Source organism: Lathyrus oleraceus, chromosome 4, assembly GCF_024323335.1.
Source record: "Lathyrus oleraceus cultivar Zhongwan6 chromosome 4, CAAS_Psat_ZW6_1.0, whole genome shotgun sequence".
Classification (NCBI taxonomy): domain Eukaryota; kingdom Viridiplantae; phylum Streptophyta; class Magnoliopsida; order Fabales; family Fabaceae; genus Lathyrus; species Lathyrus oleraceus.
Window position 1 is genome coordinate 421,904,138 of NC_066582.1, and position 17,463 is coordinate 421,921,600.

Below are 17,463 nucleotides of genomic sequence, written 5' to 3' on the forward strand. Positions count from 1 at the left end.
AATTTTTCCAGATATTATTGATATGATTTTTCCATATATGTCTAAATGATTAATATTTTCAAATATTTTCAAATATTTTCAAATAGAACTCTAAAGTTCCTCTGATCAAAGAAAACAAATCACATGCACAAGCATTGCATGCATCATGTGAATAAGCAGGTTTTGTTCGAGGGCTTCTTGTTCAGTGGTCTAACTCTGTGTTCTTCATTTATTTTGAAGACAAGCTGACGCACCGATACTATACCAGAGCCAACTCATCAAAGCTAATGGATCACCTAGAGCAAGAAAAAAAAGAACTGAAGGAGGAAGTGGCAAGATCGACTGCCCTGATGGAGTCATTCTTGGTCGCCCAAAGGTTGCTTCCTCTATCGTGCTTGCTGCTAGTGCTCACTTTGCGCCTACTGCTATGCCAGTCGGGTTTCCCTGGGGGATGCCCGCTAATTTTGTTCCTGATGGTCTCGCTCCTACTTTTGCTTCTTTGCCAGCATCTAGCCCCGGTCCTTGCTGTGCCATCTCCAGTCGTGCATACTTTGCCGAGAGTAGATGACACCATTTACCACTTTGAGCCATCTGAGGGCCCAGATGTCTATGAGAAAATGGATGCTATGAATGATCAATTCCTTGAGCTTCGGAAGGAACTCAAAACTCTCAGAGGGAAGGACCTCTTTGGCAAATCTGCTGCTGAGCTTTGCCTAGTGCCTAACGTCAAGATTCCTGTCAAATTCAAAGTGCCTGACTTTGAAAAATACAAAGGAAACACTTGCCCGCTCAGCCATCTTGTGATGTATGCACGCAAGATGTCGACTCAGACCGATAACGATCAACTCCTGATCCACTACTTCCAGGACAGCCTTTCTGGTGCCGCCTTGAGATGATACATGGGTCTGGATAGTGCGAACATTCGTTCCTTCAACGACCTTGGAGAAGCCTTCGTCAAGCAATACAAATACAACGTTGATATGGCTCCCGATAGGGACCAGCTGAGGGCCATGTCCCAGAAGGATAAGGAAACATTTAAGGAGTACGCCCAGAGGTTGCGAGAATTGGCTGCACAAATTGTGCCTCCGCTAGAAGGGAAGGAAATGACCAAGATCTTTCTGAAAACCTTGAGTTCATTCTATTATGAGCGGATGATTGCTAGCGCTCCTTCTGACTTCTCCGAGATGGTGAACATGGGGATGCGTTTAGAAGAAGGAGTCAGGGAAGGGTGCCTGACTAGAGAAGAAGGCTCTTCTGCCAAATGTTATGGGGCGTTTGCGAAGAAGAAAGATGGTGAGGCACATGCTGTGACCTCCCATATTAAATTAAGAAGACCCTTTGTGAAGAGGAAGACTGTGCGTCCAGCCAGTAACCAGCACCAGGTGGCTCATATAGCACCTGTTTTCAGAGAAAATCAGCAATATCAACATCATAATCAGAACCAGCAACATCAACATCAACAGTATCAGCAACAACTACACCGTCTGTAACAGCAGTCCTACCAGTCTCGAAACAACAATCAAACCAGCACAAGCTATGATAGGAAGAGGGTCACTTTTGATCTTATTCCAATGACCTACGTAGAGCTTTATCCTTCATTAATTGAAAGGAAGTCGATCACTCCGCGTGACCCACCTGCTATACCGACCAACCCTCAGTGGTAGTATAAGCCTGAGTTCACTGTATTTATCATTCTGGTGCTCTCGGACATGATGTGGAGAATTGTTACCCTCTCAAGACCAAGGTTCAAGACCTTGTTAGAAGTGGTATTCTGTTTTTCGAAGACGTAGGTCCTAATGTCAAGAAGAACCCATTGCCCGAGCATGGGAAATCTGTTGTCAACATGGTTCAGGGTTGCCCTAGCAAGTATAAAGTCCGATATGTCAGCCATATCCGACAATCTCTGGTTGAGATGCATAGACTGTTGTATGAATACAATCACTACAAGCATGACCATGACAGCTGTCGTGTATGCACTGTCATTGAGAGAGGATATCGTCAAGCCAGAAAAGACATCCAAGAAATGCTGGATCAGGGTGTGATAGAGATACTTCAGAATCGTGATGAGGACGAAGTGAATGTGATATCCCCTGTATTTAGAATACCTGAACCTGTTGTTGTCAGATATGATGGCAGCAAGCAGAAGGCTTCTCCTACTCTCATCATTAAGCCTGTTGGCCCTGTTCCATACTCTTCCAACAAAGTTGTTCCCTATCGTTATAATGCGGTTGCATTAGAAAATGGGAAGGAGGTTCCCCTACCCTTCACTTCTGTTGTGAATATTTTTGATGTCAGTGGTCTGACCCGTAGTGGTCGTGTTTTCTCGGCGCTGCCGAAACCCCAGGCTAACACCAGAAGAGTTGATACTGCTGATAGTGTCGTCCGTCCGGTTGGGAATTCTTCTTCTTGTCTGAATTCGGCACTTGCTGTTGACAGACATGTCGCTGTCGTTAAAACTCCCGTCCCTGCTGGCCAGAATGGCATGATTAGAGAGGATTGTGATGAGATTCTAAGGCTCATCAAGAGGAGTGAATATAATGTTGTAGATCAGCTACTACAAAAACCTTCAAAGATATCAGTGTTGTCTTTGTTAATGAACTCTGAGCCACACCGAGAAGCTTTGCAGAAGGTGTTGGACGTGGCATATGTAGATCATGATGTCACCATAGAGCAATTTGATAGCATTGTTGCAAACATTACTGCTTGTAACAACCTGAGCTTCTGTGATGCTAATCTCCCCGAGGAGGGAAGAGACCACATTTTGGCACTTCACATCTCTATGAACTGCAAGGATGATGCCTTGTCTAATGTGCTGGTAGACACTGGATCATCACTCTATGTGTTTCCAAAATCCACTCTGGCCAAACTTTCATACTAGGGGCCTCCCATGAGGCAGAGTGGAGTGATCGTCAAAGCTTTTGATGGATCCAAAAAGACTGTGATTGGCGAGGTTGAGCTCCCAGTCAAGATAGGACCTAGTGATTTCCAGATCACTTTTCAGGTCATGGATATCCACCCATCATATAGTTGTTTGTTGGGCAGACCATGGATTCACGAGGCATGCGCCGTGACGTCCACCCTACACCAAAAGTTGAAGTTCGTGAAGAATAGGAAGTTGGTGGTGGTAGGGGGAGAGAAGGCTCTCTTGGTAAGCCATTTGTCTTCCTTTTCTTATATTGATGTTGAGGATGAGGTTGGGACTCCGTTCCAAGCCTTATCTATTGTTGAGCCTTCTAAGAAAGGAACTTCTTCATTTGCGTCCTACAATGATACGAAGTTGACCATTAAGCATGGCGCAACTACTGGTTTAGGGCAAATGATCAAGTTGGAAGACAATAAATCTCGAGCTGGCATAGGGTATTCTTTAGGTACTTTCAACAAGCACGGTCTGTTTCAGAGTGGTGATTCCATCCACACGGTCGAAGACCAAGAGGCTGCTGCTATTGTGGAAGATGATGCAGAGGAAGATTCTGGCAACTTTGTCATCCCTAGAGGAGTCTGCAATAATTGGGTCGCTGTTGATGTTCCAACAGTTGTCCATAAGTCCACGTAATGTTCATTTTTGTTTAAAAACCCTTCTCCCATGCCAAAAGGAGAAGTTATGACATTGTTGGCCCATAAATACAATGATATTCATTCAATAAATTCATGTTAAATGTTTGCTTTTCCAAATTAGTTTCACTTTTCACTTTTTGCATGAAATTGGTGATCACCATAAAACCCTAAAAATAGAATAAAATCAATCTTTTCATCTGCATAATGATTTGCCTTGTTTGAATTCTAAAATCTCTTTTATATCCAAAATCATTATGCAGGTTGATCAAACCCATTGAACATAATGATCCAACACCATCTCCCGACTTTGAGTTCCCTGTATTTGAGGCCGAAGAAAATGATGCTGAAGAGATTCCTGATGAGATTACCCGTCTGCTTGAGCACGAAGAGAAGATCATTCAGCCACATCTTGAGAATTTGGAAACAGTCAACTTGGGGTCTGAAGATTGTGCTCGTGAAGTAAAGATTGGGGCACTCCTTGAAGAACCTGTGAAGAAGGGGTTGATTGAGTTGCTACGAGAATATGTCGACGTCTTTGCTTGGTCATATGAAGACATGCCTAGTTTGGATACTGATATCGTGCAACATTTCCTGCCTTTGAAGCCTGAGTGTGTGCCTGTAAAGCAGAAGCTCAGAAGAACTCATCATGATATGGCAGTGAAGATTAAAGAAGAAGTTCAGAAGCAAATTGATGCGGGGTTTCTGGTGACTTCTACATATCCTCAATGGGTGGCCAATATTGTGTCCGTGCCTAAGAAAGATGGAAAAGTCTTAATGTGTGTGGACTATAGAGACTTGAATAAATCTAGTCCGAAAGATGATTTTCCTCTACCACATATTGATATGTTGGTAGATAATACAGCTAAATTCAATGTCTTTTCATTTATGGACGGATTTTCCGGATATAATCAGATTAAAATGGCACCCGAGGATATGGAGAAGACAACATTCATCACACCTTGGGGAACATTCTGTTATCAAGTGATGCCCTTCGGTTTGAAGAACGCCGGAGCCACGTATTAAAGAGCTATGACTACCTTCTTTCATGATATGATGCACAAGGAGATCGAGGTGTATGTGGATGATATGATTACAAAGTCGAGAACGGAAGTTGAACATAGTGAGCACTTGTTGAAGCTTTTTCAGTGTTTGAGGAAGTATAAGCTTCGTCTGAATCCTAACAAGTGTACATTTGGAGTCCGTTCCGGCAAGTTATTGGGCTTTATTATCAGCGAAAGAGGTATTGAGGTTGATCCTGCCAAGGTCAAAGCAATGCAAGAGATGTCTACGCCCAAAACTGAGAAGTAAGTCCGAGGTTTTCTTGGCCGCTTGAATCATATTTCCATATTTATATGATACATGACTGCCACATGTGCGCCGATATTCAAGCTCCTTCGGAAAGATCAACGTCATGATTGGACCGAGGATTGCCAGAAGGCCTTTGATGATTTTTTTTTAAAATAACCAGGTTTTTAAAAAAAAATACGAAAATAACCATCTTTTCAATTTTTTTTCCAAAATAACCAACTTTGGGAGAGGATGCGCACCCCCCAAAAAATTAAAGGAGGCGACAGATGCATGCATTGGCGCCAATGTATTGGGCTCCTAAAGGAGGAGCCAATGCATGTGGCGCCTACATGGCACCTGAGTGTGTGTTGCTTGTGAAAATAATATTTAATTTTGGAACCAACAAGAATCGAACACACACCCTTTTGATAAGGAGTCAAACATGTTACCACTGCACCACAAATTATTTATGTAAATTTGTTTCATCATATATTTAATATATCGTGCATAATTAGAGTAGATTAATAAATTACTAAAACTTAGTTGAAATTTTTTTCATTTAGTTTTAAAATAATGTATAATTACATTAGATTAATTTGTTTCACCTCTATATATTTGTCTTAATTATTTTCACTTAGAACTTTTATACCTATTTTAAAATTTTAAATTAACTAAATACATATTTAATTTGATTTTATCATTGTTTTCAAATATATAAGTTAAGAATATTATTTATTATTATTTAAATAAATATATTATTTAATATTATTTAATATTATTGTTTCATCTCTAATATAATATTGATCTTAAAGAGTCTTAAGTTTAAAGTTCTTAAAGAGTCTTAAGTTTAAAGTTCTTAACTAATTAGAGATGAAACAATAATATTAAATAATATAATTAGTTAAATAATATTAAATAATATTCTTAACTTATATATTTTAAAATAATGATAAAATAAAATTAAATATGTAATTAGTTAATTTAAAATTTTAACATAGGTATAAAAGTTCTAAGTGAAAATAATTAAGACAAATATATAGAGATGAAACAAATTAATCTAATGTAATTATACATTATTTTAAAACTAAATGAAAAAAATTTCAACTAAGTTTTAGTAATTTATTAATCTACTGTAATTATGCACGATATATTAAATATATGATGAAACAAATTAACATTAATGATTTGTGGTGCAGTGGTAACATGTTTGACTCCTGATTAGAAGGGTGTGTGTTTGATTCTTGTTGGTTGCAAAATTAAATTTTATTTTCACAAGCAACACACACTCAGGTGCCATGTAGGCGCCATTGCCCTTGGCGCCTCCTTTAGGAGGGCCAAGTAGGCGCCACATGCATTGGCTCCTCCTTTAGGAGCCCAATGCATCTGGCGCCTCCTCTAATTTTTGGGGGGGTGCGCCAACTCCCTCGGTGCATCCTCTTCCAAAGTTGGTTATTTTGGATTTTTTTTTTGAAAAGATGGTTATTTTCGTATTTTTTTTGAAAAACCTGGTTATTTTAAAAAAAATCGGCCTTTGATAGTATTAAAGAGTATCTGTCTGAGCCTCCGATTCTGTCTCCGCCTGTAGAAGGAAGACCCTTGATTATGTACTTGACTATTCTTGAAGACTCTATGGGTTGTGTCCTAGGTCAGCAAGATGAATCAGGGAAGAAGGAGCATGCCATCTACTATCTGAGTAATAAGTTCACTGATTGTGAGTCTCGATACTCAATGCTTGAGAAAACATGTTGTGCTTTGGCTTGGGCTGCTAAGCGTTTACGCCAGTATATGTTAAATCATACGACTTGGTTGATATCCAAAATGGATCCAATCAAGTATATCTTTGAGAAGCCTGCTTTAACTAGGAGGATTTCCCGTTGGCAGATGCTGTTGTCTGAGTATGATATTGAGTATCGAGCTCAGAAAGCTATTAAAGGTAGTATCTTAGCTAACCACTTGGCACATCAACCATTTGAGGATTATCAGTCAGTTCAGTATGACTTTCCTGATGAGGAGATTCTGTATTTGAAGATGAAAGATTGTGATGAGCCTACGCTCGATGAAGGACCAGAGCCTGGTTCCCAATGGAGCATGGTGTTTGATGGTGTTGTAAATCAATATGGAAATGGTATTGAGGCAATGATTATTACTCCTCAGGACACACATTTTCCTTTTACAGCAAGGCTAACTTTCAAATGCACGAATAATATGGCGGAGTACGAGGCATGTATTATGGGATTGGAAGAGTGTATTGATCTTAGGATCAAACATCTTGATGTTTACGGTGATTCGGCCTTTGTTGTTAATCAGATCAAGGGTGAATGGGAGACGAATCAGCCTGGCATCATCCCATATAGAGATTATGCGAGGAGGATTTCAACTTTCTTTACCAAGGTTGACTTCCATCATATTCCTCGAGATGAGAATCGGATGGCAGATGCACTTGCTACGCTTGCTTCGATGATTGTGGTGAAATTCTGGAATGAAGTCCCCAATATTACTGTGATGCACTTGGATAGACCAGCTCATGTATTTGCAGTTGAAGAAGTAAAAGATGATAAGCCTTGGTATTATGATATCAAATGTTTTCTTCAGAGTCAGATTTACCCGCCTGGGGCATCTGTTAAAGATAAGAAGACTTTGAGGAGATTATCTGGCCGTTTCTACCTCAATGGCGATGTACTTTATAAGAGAAATTTTGACATGGTTCTGCTCAGATGCGTGGATAGACATGAAACAGACATGTTGATGACTAAAGTCCATGAGGGTTCATTTGGTACTCATTCCAATGGACATGCCATGACAAAGAAGATGTTGAGAGCAGGCTAATATTGGCTGACAATGGAGTCCGACTGCTGCAAATATGTGAAGAAATGCCATAAGTGTCAGATTTATGTGGATAAGATTCATATTCCCCCGACACTTCTGAATATGATTTCATCCTTAGTCCACTCCCTTGGGATGGTTCTAACCCAGACTCCATGCTCGTGATTCACAACAAACCCTTGATTCTTGGTTGATCCAATCGAGTCTTGTCAATATCAATGGAACTTGGGTGTTGATAATGTGAAAGCAATAATCCACCAAAATGGATGATTGATCTTGACAATGACTTGATTCATCCCTTGACCTTTGTTTGTGTGCCTTGTGTGTGATCCCTTATTTGTGATTGTTGCATTCATGCATTCATGCGCATTATAAGATTCATCACACGAAAATTTCAAGGAACTGAGGTATTATTTGCAAATATTTTCAGACCATGGATTGTGGACGAAGGAACACTAAGAACTACAGTTTCAGATGTTTTGATTTGAAAGAGTTAAGGAAGCTAGCATCATTTGTATTAGATCCCTTGGACTTCAAACAACGTCATAAGAAGCTTCTATCTATCTTGTCTGCTGATGTGGTTGAAGGACTTCTGAGTGTGTTGGTTCAGTTCTATGATCTTCTCTACCGTTACTTCACTTTTCCTGATTATCAGTTTGTGCCTACGTTGGAGGAGTTTGTCCATCTTTTGGGAATACTTGTTTCTAACAAGGTTCCATTTAGTGGACTGTAAGAGATTCCCAGATCTCCTCTTATTGCTGAAGCTCTTCACTTGAAGAAGTTTGAGATAGAGGCTCATTGGGTGAAGAAAGGAGGATTGTTTGGGTTGCCATCTGATTTCCTCATCAAGGAACCTATTGCCTTTGCTCAAGCTAGTAGTGTTGATGCTTTTGAAGCTATCTCTGTGTTGCTCATCTATGGATTAGCTTTGTTCCCTAACATTGACGGTTTTGTTGATGTTAACGCCATTAGAATTTTCTTTATTAGGAATCATGTGCCTACTTTATTGGGTGATATGTACTTCTATTTGCATCTAAGGAATTCTAAGGGTGGTGGAACGATTGTCTGTTGCGTCCCTCTTCTGTACAAGTGGTTTATTTCGCACTTGCCTCACACACCTGCTTTTATGGAGAACAAACAATGTCTACGATGGTCTCAGAGACTTATGTCTTTCACTAATGATGATATAGTTTGGTATGGTCCTTCTTTGAGCAGTTTGGAGATTATTGATAGTTGTGGTGAATTATCTAATGTGCCTCTCATTGGTACATAAGGATGAACTAACTACAACCCTGCTTTGGCTCGTCGTCAACTTGGGTTCCCCTTGAGAGACAAACCTAATAACATGTTGTTAGAAGGTCTTTTCTATCAAGAGGGTAAAGATCCTCAACATTTGAAGCAGAAGATTGTGCTTGCTTGGCATAATGTGCATAGGAAAGGAAGATCCGAGTCTGGTCCGCGCAATTGTGTAGCTTTGGGTGAAGAAGAGAGCTTTGGAGTTGAAGATGCCTTATCCTTGTGAGAGACTTATGTCTATGGTTGAGGTTGAGCCATTAACTCTTCCTAGCCAAGATGTAGAGGAGTTGGAAGACGCACTCGCCAAGATGAAGCAAGAGAAGGATATGTAGGAAGAGCATTTTCGTTCTTTGAGCCAAAAGCATGAGGAGTTGCAGTTGGAGTCTAAGGACAAGGATGCACATATTGAGCTACTTGAAGACTGAGTGACAATGAGATAGAGAGAGCCAGAGGTTTCATCTTCTAGCATGCCTCAGCGTTCCGTTTCTTGGAAAAAGTTTACTGATCAGCTTGTCCTCGAGAAGACTTAGATGAAGATTTCTTTTGAGACCGAGATTCGACGCATTCGAAGGAAGTATGCACCTACGGCCAGATCTTCTGACGTTGTTGTTAGGGATCCTTAGGATGACTAGTCTCCTTTTCTCTTGTATTTTTCATTTGGTTTCTGAAATTGTACTCAGTGTAATCCTTCCAATTATATAAATAAAAGAGATTTTTATGGTCATATGAAATTGTTGCAATTGTTATTATATATATATTTGTAAATAATATAGTAAGCTCCTTGAAAATAAAAACAATCAAACATTACATTTCATGCATCATTTGCATAAGCAGGTTTCTCTTTCGCCAGATGTCTCATTGGTGTTTCTTCTGTGCTTCAGCCAAGCTGACTCATCGGTACAATACTTGCATCAATCACTCCAGAATCATGGAACATCTTGAGCAAGAGAATAGAGACCTGAAAGAGGAGATCTCCCGCCTGATTGCCATGATGGAGTCATTCTAGCCGCGAAGAGTCAGTCTTCTCCAACACCTGCAACTCCTCCTCCTCAGAGGACTGTTATTTCAGAGGTGGCTACCTCTACCATGCCTGCTACTACCGCTCATTTCGCGCCTGCCATGCTTGCCGGATTCCCGTGGGGAATGCCGCCAAACTTCATGCCTGAGGGCTTTGCGCCCATATTTGCTTCCATGTCGGCATCTAGCCCGATCATGTTTGTGCCACCGCCTATAGTGCATACCTTACCTCGTGTGGAAGACATCATTTATCATTCTGAGCCATCTAAGTGCCCAGACGTATATGAGAAAATGGATGAAATGAAAGATTAATTTCTTGAGCTGCGCAAGGAGTTGAAAATTTTGAGAGGAAAGGACCTTTTTGGGAAGAGTGCCGCTGAATTATGTATGGTGTTGAATGTGAAGATTCTGGTGAAGTTCAAAGTGCCTGACTTTGAAAAATACAAAGGGAACACATGTCCGTTCAGTATTTTGGTGATGTATGCCCGCAAGATGTCTACCCAAACAGACAACGATCAACTATTAATCCACTATTTCCAAGACAGTCTGACCGGTGTTGCGTTGAGATGGTATATGGGGTTGGATAGTGCGAGCATTCGCACTTTCAACGACTTGGGTGAAGCATTTGTTAAGAAATACAAGTATAATGTTGACATAGCTCGCGACCGAGATCAGTTGAGATCACTATCTCAGAAGGACAAGGAAACGTTTAAGAAGTATGCGCAGAGGTGGAGAGAACTTGCTGCTCAGATCAACCCTCCTTTAGAGGAAAAGGAGATGACCAAGATTTTTCTAAACATCCTTAGCTCATTTTACTATGAGAAGATGATCGCCGGTGCCCCCGGCGATTTTACCGAAATGGTAAACATGGGGATGAGGCTAGAAGAAGGTTTGTCAAAGGAGGAGGTATCGTCCAGCCAAAGATATGGCAGCAGTTTCAGTAAGAAGAAGGACAATGAAGCCAGCACAATTTCTAGTAGAAGGTAGAGGAGGCCTCCAATCAGAAGAAGTCAACCATCCCGTCAACATCATCATCAGGTATCTTCCGTAATCCCCATTTTTTCAGCTAGTCAATCAGTACCAGTTCAGCAGCAACAACGTCAACAGCAACAACCACAACAATGAACAAACACGTACAACAACAACAACAATACCAATAATCATCAACAACAAACTTTCGAGAAGAAGAAGATCTCTTTTGACCGGATTCCTATGACATATGCAGAGCTCTATCCATCACTGGTTCTCAAGAACCTGTTACAACCAAGAAATCCACCACATATTCCTGAACCACTTCCATGGTGGTACAAGCCTGATCTCCGATGTGCTTTTCATCAAGGAGCACCTGGACATGACATTGAAAACTTCTACCCTCTCAAATAGGAAGTCTAGAAGCTAGTGAAGAATGGAATGGTGTCCTTTGAGGACCGTGCACCCAACGTGAAAGCTAACCCACTGCCCGCTCATGGAAATTCATCTGTTAAAATGGTAGATGGCTGCCCTGGGAGTTCAAAGTGTTTGATGCCCGTTTTATTCGAAGGTCCTTGGTGACGAAGCATAAGGATATTTGCTTGGTTAGTGATTGTGAGCATGACTATAATGGTTGTGCTATCTGCAGTGTTAATCCAAGAGGTTGTGAGATTGTGAAAAGAGACATCCAGCGGTTGATGGATGAAGGTATGATCCAGATTGTTCAATCCCGTCATGTAGATGACGATGTGAATGTGATTTTTCCTGTGTTTAAGAACCCAGAGAGGGTGGTAGTCCAATATGATAGCAGCAATAGTAACAGCATCAACCGAAGATCAGTATCGCCGTTAGTTATACGGTTGGCGGGTCCAGTCCCGTACGCATCCGATAAGGTTGTTCCTTATCAGTATAAAGCAACTATGGTGAAGGATGGTCAAGAGGTTCCATTATCTACGACCAATTCTATCATGAGCATTGCTGATGTTACTAAAGTGAACCGCAGTGGTCGAGTGTTGGGTCGGTGTTCCCAAAAGAGGTTAAAGATTCAATAGTTAGTAAGAAAGTGGAAGTGCCTGCAACAGATCCAGTTAGTGCTTCAAAGCGTCAGTCTGGTGAATCCAGCAATTTGAAGACTAATGACGATGATAAGGTAGTTCGGTTAATAAAGAAAAGTGAGTTTAATTTGGTGGATCAGCTGCTCCAAACCCCCTCAAAAATTTCAGTACTGTCTCTGCTTATGAATTCAGAAGCGCACAGAGAAGCACTACAAAGAGTTTTAGAGAAAGCGTTTGTGGAAGATGATGTTACGGTGGATCAGTTTGATCATATTGTGGCTAACGTCACTTCCTGTAACAATCTCAGCTTCTGTGATGAAGAACTCCCTGAGGAGGGTAGGAATCGTAATTTGGCTTTGCATATCTCGATGAATTGCAAAGATGACCCTTTATCCAATGTTCTTGTTGATACCAGATCTTCTTTAAATGTGTTGCCGAAGTCAACATTATCAAAGTTGTCATATCAAGGAGAGCCAATGAGGTATAGTGATGTAATCGTCAAAGCTTTTGACGGTTCATGCAAAATAGTGATAGGTGAAGTGGACCTTCCAATGAAGATAGGTCCGAGTGACTTCCAGATTACTTTTCAAGTAATAGATATCCACCCGACCTACAGTTGTCTGTTGGGAAGGCCATGGATTCACGAGACGGGAGCTGTTACCTCCATATTGCATCAAAAACTCAAATTTGTTAAGAACGGAAACTTAGTCATTATTGGCGGGGAGAAGGCGTTGTTGGTTAGCCACCTGTCATCTTTCTCTTATGTTGAAGTTCAGGATGAGGTTGGAACTCCGTTCCAAGCCTTGTCTATTGTTGTTGAAAAGAGAATTGGGGCACATATGTCCTCATTGAAAGATGCAAGGAAGATTGTTAAAGAGGGCATTATTGATCAGTGGGGGTGAGTGGTAGAGGTCTTTGATAACAAGAATAGAATCAACTTGGGTTTTCCGCAAGGTTCATCAACTGCTAGATCATAGGATATGCAACTCAGCTTTCGTAGCGGAGGGTTCGTCCATGGCAATGAACAATACTTAGTTGATGTGCTAGAGGATGACAAAAAGGAAGACTGCACCAATTTTGTGACGCATGGAAAGGCTTGCGACAATTGGATTGTTGTTGATATTCCTATTATTATGCATTTGTAGAGGTAAATTCATGATCATCAAGCTATGGGTAAGCAAGACTTCAAATAACAAGAGTCGCCACCGCGCTTTTGTTGTTTGCAAGGGAAAAGGGAAAAGTACAAACAAAACCCAAAAAATAAGAAGTTTTCAAATTAAAACTAATAAAATGCCAGAGATTGCAGATAAGGGGGTTGGTTACACAGAGGGAAAGTGTTAGCACCCAAAGTGTCCTAGGTACTCCTAGGCAACCCTTTTTTGTGTGCATATGTGTTTTTGTACATATGATGTTTGCGAGCAAATAGAATGGGGGGATGATAAAAGAATTCATTAATTATATTTTTGTGTTTGACAAGTGTAACACCCCAAAATTTGCCCTCCTCATTCATGCATTCATTTCATATTGCATTTCATCATGTCAATCAGAATTAGATCCAGAAAAAAAAAACGAAAAAAAAAATATAAAAAAAAAAAATACAAAAAAAATAAATAAATAAAAATAATAATAAAAAAATAATAATAATAATAAAAAAAATAAAATAAAATATAATAAAAATTTTTGGACTTGGGTCTCTCTCATTTGAGCCCACAAAATCATGAAATTCAGTCTATAAATACCAAGGCTTCACTTGAGAAAAAGGAATAGAAGCAAAATACTCTGAGGTTTCCTTGAAACAAAACCCTTGACAAAACCTGGAGAGAAACCTGACAGAGAACTCAGAGTAACCCCCAAGCAGCTCTAAAAAATTCAATCTGACTCACACACTTTCATTGCCTTGCAAACCCAGCCGTGCCATTTGATTTCAACCGGTCTCTCCCATCAGGTTTGCCCTATTCCCATTATTTTACGCCTTCAATTTGAATGTTCTAAATGTGTGATGTATTATGAATGGGTGAAACATATGCCTTGAATGTTTAATCACATGATTTCTGAAATGTATGCCACAGGGTTTGAGGTTTCTGAAACCATACTGTTATCCATGAAAAAAATGCTTATGGTGTTTCACTAACCCTTTTGTTGAGTTTTTGTGAGGGCTCACATGACTTTTGCAGGAATAACTTGCGTGGTTTCCCACTTTATTTGTGGGATAACCCTTGAAGGTTCATTCCGATTACCTGTACTGACTCACTTTTCTTTGATGGCATTAGCTTGGGAGGTCCCTGGGTTTCTTACTCCTTTAATTGCTGTTACTTCGGATCTTCATCCGTGTGGTACTTTTACCTCTTTTCCGCATTTTATCGCTTTCTTAGCTGGAAGACCTCGATAGGAGGCATTTGTTTTCTTTTGTTTATTTACTTCTGAGCCCCTTGTTGGCACATTTACTTTATACATGTTTGTTTTGTATGTGTTCGTATCCCTGCAGGTAGCGCGGTTCCTTCATCAAGGACTGCCTTTTTGCCCTTGAGCATCCCAAACCCTAAAACCCAAAGTAACACGTTAACTCCTTCTACTACAGGCGAGTAAGTCTCCAAAGGTCGAGCATCCGGTAGATTGCGCAGTGACGTCGTTCGTCCAAAACCCAATCCATAACCCCATAGTTAGTCGAACTACGACTTGCTCTGATTCTCATTCCAGATGAGATACGTAGGCATAAGACGCGATGTCTTAGCGAGCACACATCCCCCAACCCATAGGTAGCCGAGCTACGAAGACTCTGATTCTCATATTCAGATGAGATACGTATGCAGTGGATGCGACATCCGCGCGAGTCATTTTCATTTAACCATTTTTTTGGTAAACAACACAAGATAAACTCACACCCTTTAGACAAGAACTACAAAAGTGGATCCCGTAGAGTACTACGGATGCGTAGGGGTGCTAATACCTTCCCTTCGCATAACCGACTCCCGAACCCAAGATTTGGTTGCGAGACCCCGTCTTGTCCTTTCCTTTTTCAGGTTTACTTCGAGCGTTTCCTTTCCCTCATTTGGGATGAATAACGCACGGTGGCGACTCTTCTGTCTTTTTCTTTCGCCGGTTGTTTTTTCGCGCACTGTATTTTTCAGGTTGCGACAGCTGGCGACTCTGCTGGGGACCATGAGAAGTTGACCTCTTGCTGGTCCATCTTCCCTAAGCGAGTCCCTCCTAGCTTGTGTGATTTCTTGTTTATTGGGTGTTCATGCTTTTGTACATTTATTTGCTTACCTGCTTGCATGCATCTGTTGTATCTATTGGATCTGTTTGTTTGTTTGTTGGGATGGGATGTTCTATGAGAGATAAGCTCATTACCCAGGCTTGAGTGTACACACAGGTTTTAGAGTGGATGATCATGAGGCTTGCGTGGCATGTTGCTACGTTAAGTCGTTCGTGAAGAACCACACCCAGACGAGGTTTCTTTTGGATATATTATGTCCTACGGATGTTCCGTAACGACATGGTGTTCCTTTAGAAATCGTCGACTCTGGTGACCATTTCCTGAGAACTCGGTCGAGGCCTCTCCTCCGAGACGTGATTATGTTAGCTCTGGTGGGTGCATTCTCGCTGATCAATCCGAGGACCCCGAGACTGGGAACTTGCTTTAGGATGTCCTGTTGAGGGGAGTCAGTGGAGGTCTTTTATCCCGTAATAATGCCAAACCTTCAATGGTAAACGTATTATTTGCGACTGAAGGGCTGAAGCTGACGAACTTCTGTTCTTAGAACCTACCAGTGAGGGGTGGGCTAAATTCAGGAAACCTTAACCTCCAACCAACCCGGTTTTCTGGAGCAGAGCTTTGATCTTGTATTATATTCCTCAGTGAATTTCTCTCCAAGCAGTGCAACCTGACAGATGTTCAAGCGGATCCATCAATTCTGATTGACATGCCTTTGCATTGCATAACATCATCTGCATATTTGCATCCAACATCTCATGCTTATTCATTTGCAGGGTATTCCCTTTCAAAACGGGGGTGCCTTAAAACTGAACAAGCAGTGCATTGCATACCATGCATATTAACCCTTGTCTGTTTTGCAGGTGTCACCGCAATGTCTAATGTTTGTTCCCTGTATCTGGCAGTTATTGGTCCCAAGCGAGTCCACAGGTACCCGACAAAGGAAAATCGTCCACAGCTAGCGATGGACCAAGTACAGAAAGAGCTGGCTGATATGCGTGAAAGGATGGATCAGTTCATGACATTGATGACTGGTATGGCAGAAGGCCAAGCGAAGCTGAGGGAATTGGTTGAGCAACCGAGACCCGATCCGGAGGTGGAGATACCAAATGCTGAGGGAAACCCTGGTAACCCTGGGAACGCTGATAACCCTGTGAACACTGGTAACGCGGGTACCGCAAATGCTGATGGAAACCCGGGTAATGTTGGCAACACAGGGAATGTTGGAAATGGTATTGGCGGAAGGTACAATGTGAATCAAGGAATTCGGATTAACGGGCACCCCGTTACTGAAGATTATCAGTATGATCAATTTTCTTTGCACGATGAGGCCCTCGAGACCACTTGCCGTATGGATGAGCTTGCTGAGAAGCTCAAATCTTTGGAGTCTCAAAATTCCTTAGGCTTTGATGTCACAAATCTTGGTCTGGTTCAGGGAGTAAAGATTCCTCACAAGTTCAAACCCCCTACTTTTGAGAAATACAACGGGGCTTCTTGCCCACGCACTCATCTCCAACCTTATTTGGGAAGGTTGGGAGCTCACACGGAAGATGAAAAGCTGTGGATGTACTATTTTGAAGACAGTCTAACTGGAGCTTCTCGTGAATGGTATTCTCATTTGTCTCGTACTACCATCAAGAGTTGGAAAGACTTGGCAGAGGCTTTTGTCAAGCAATATCAATACAACTTGGACATGGCTCCAAATCGGACCTTGTTGCAAGGTATGTCTCAGACTGCCAAGGAGACCTTTAGAGAGTATGCTCAGCGTTGGAGACAGATTGCTGCGTCCGTCCAACCCCCTATGTCTGAAAGGGAGATGGCGGACATGTTCATGAACACTCTTCAAGGCAATTATATTGAGAGGTTGGCTGCTTGCCCGTCAATCAGCTTTGCAGAGATAGTAATTGCTGGAGAAAGAATCGAGAGTCTGTTGAAGATGGGCCGAATTCAAGACAATAGTGTTTCCAACCCATCAGGTCCCAAGAGACCGTTTGCTTGTAACGGTCAGCGAAGAAAAGAAGGCGAGGCAAGCGTTGTGTATGCCGGCAGAGGCAGGAGTAAAGGACGCCCTAATTATTATCAAGATCAAGTGGCTGCAGTCACTATTCCAACACCTGTTCCTCGACCGCAATATCATCCGCAACAACAACCCAGGTACAACAATCAACAACAAGGAGGTAATCCGGGTCAGCAGAGACACTATCAACAACGTCCAAGGCAGACAGACCGGGTCATCGAGCCAATCCCAATGCCTTATTCAGTATTACT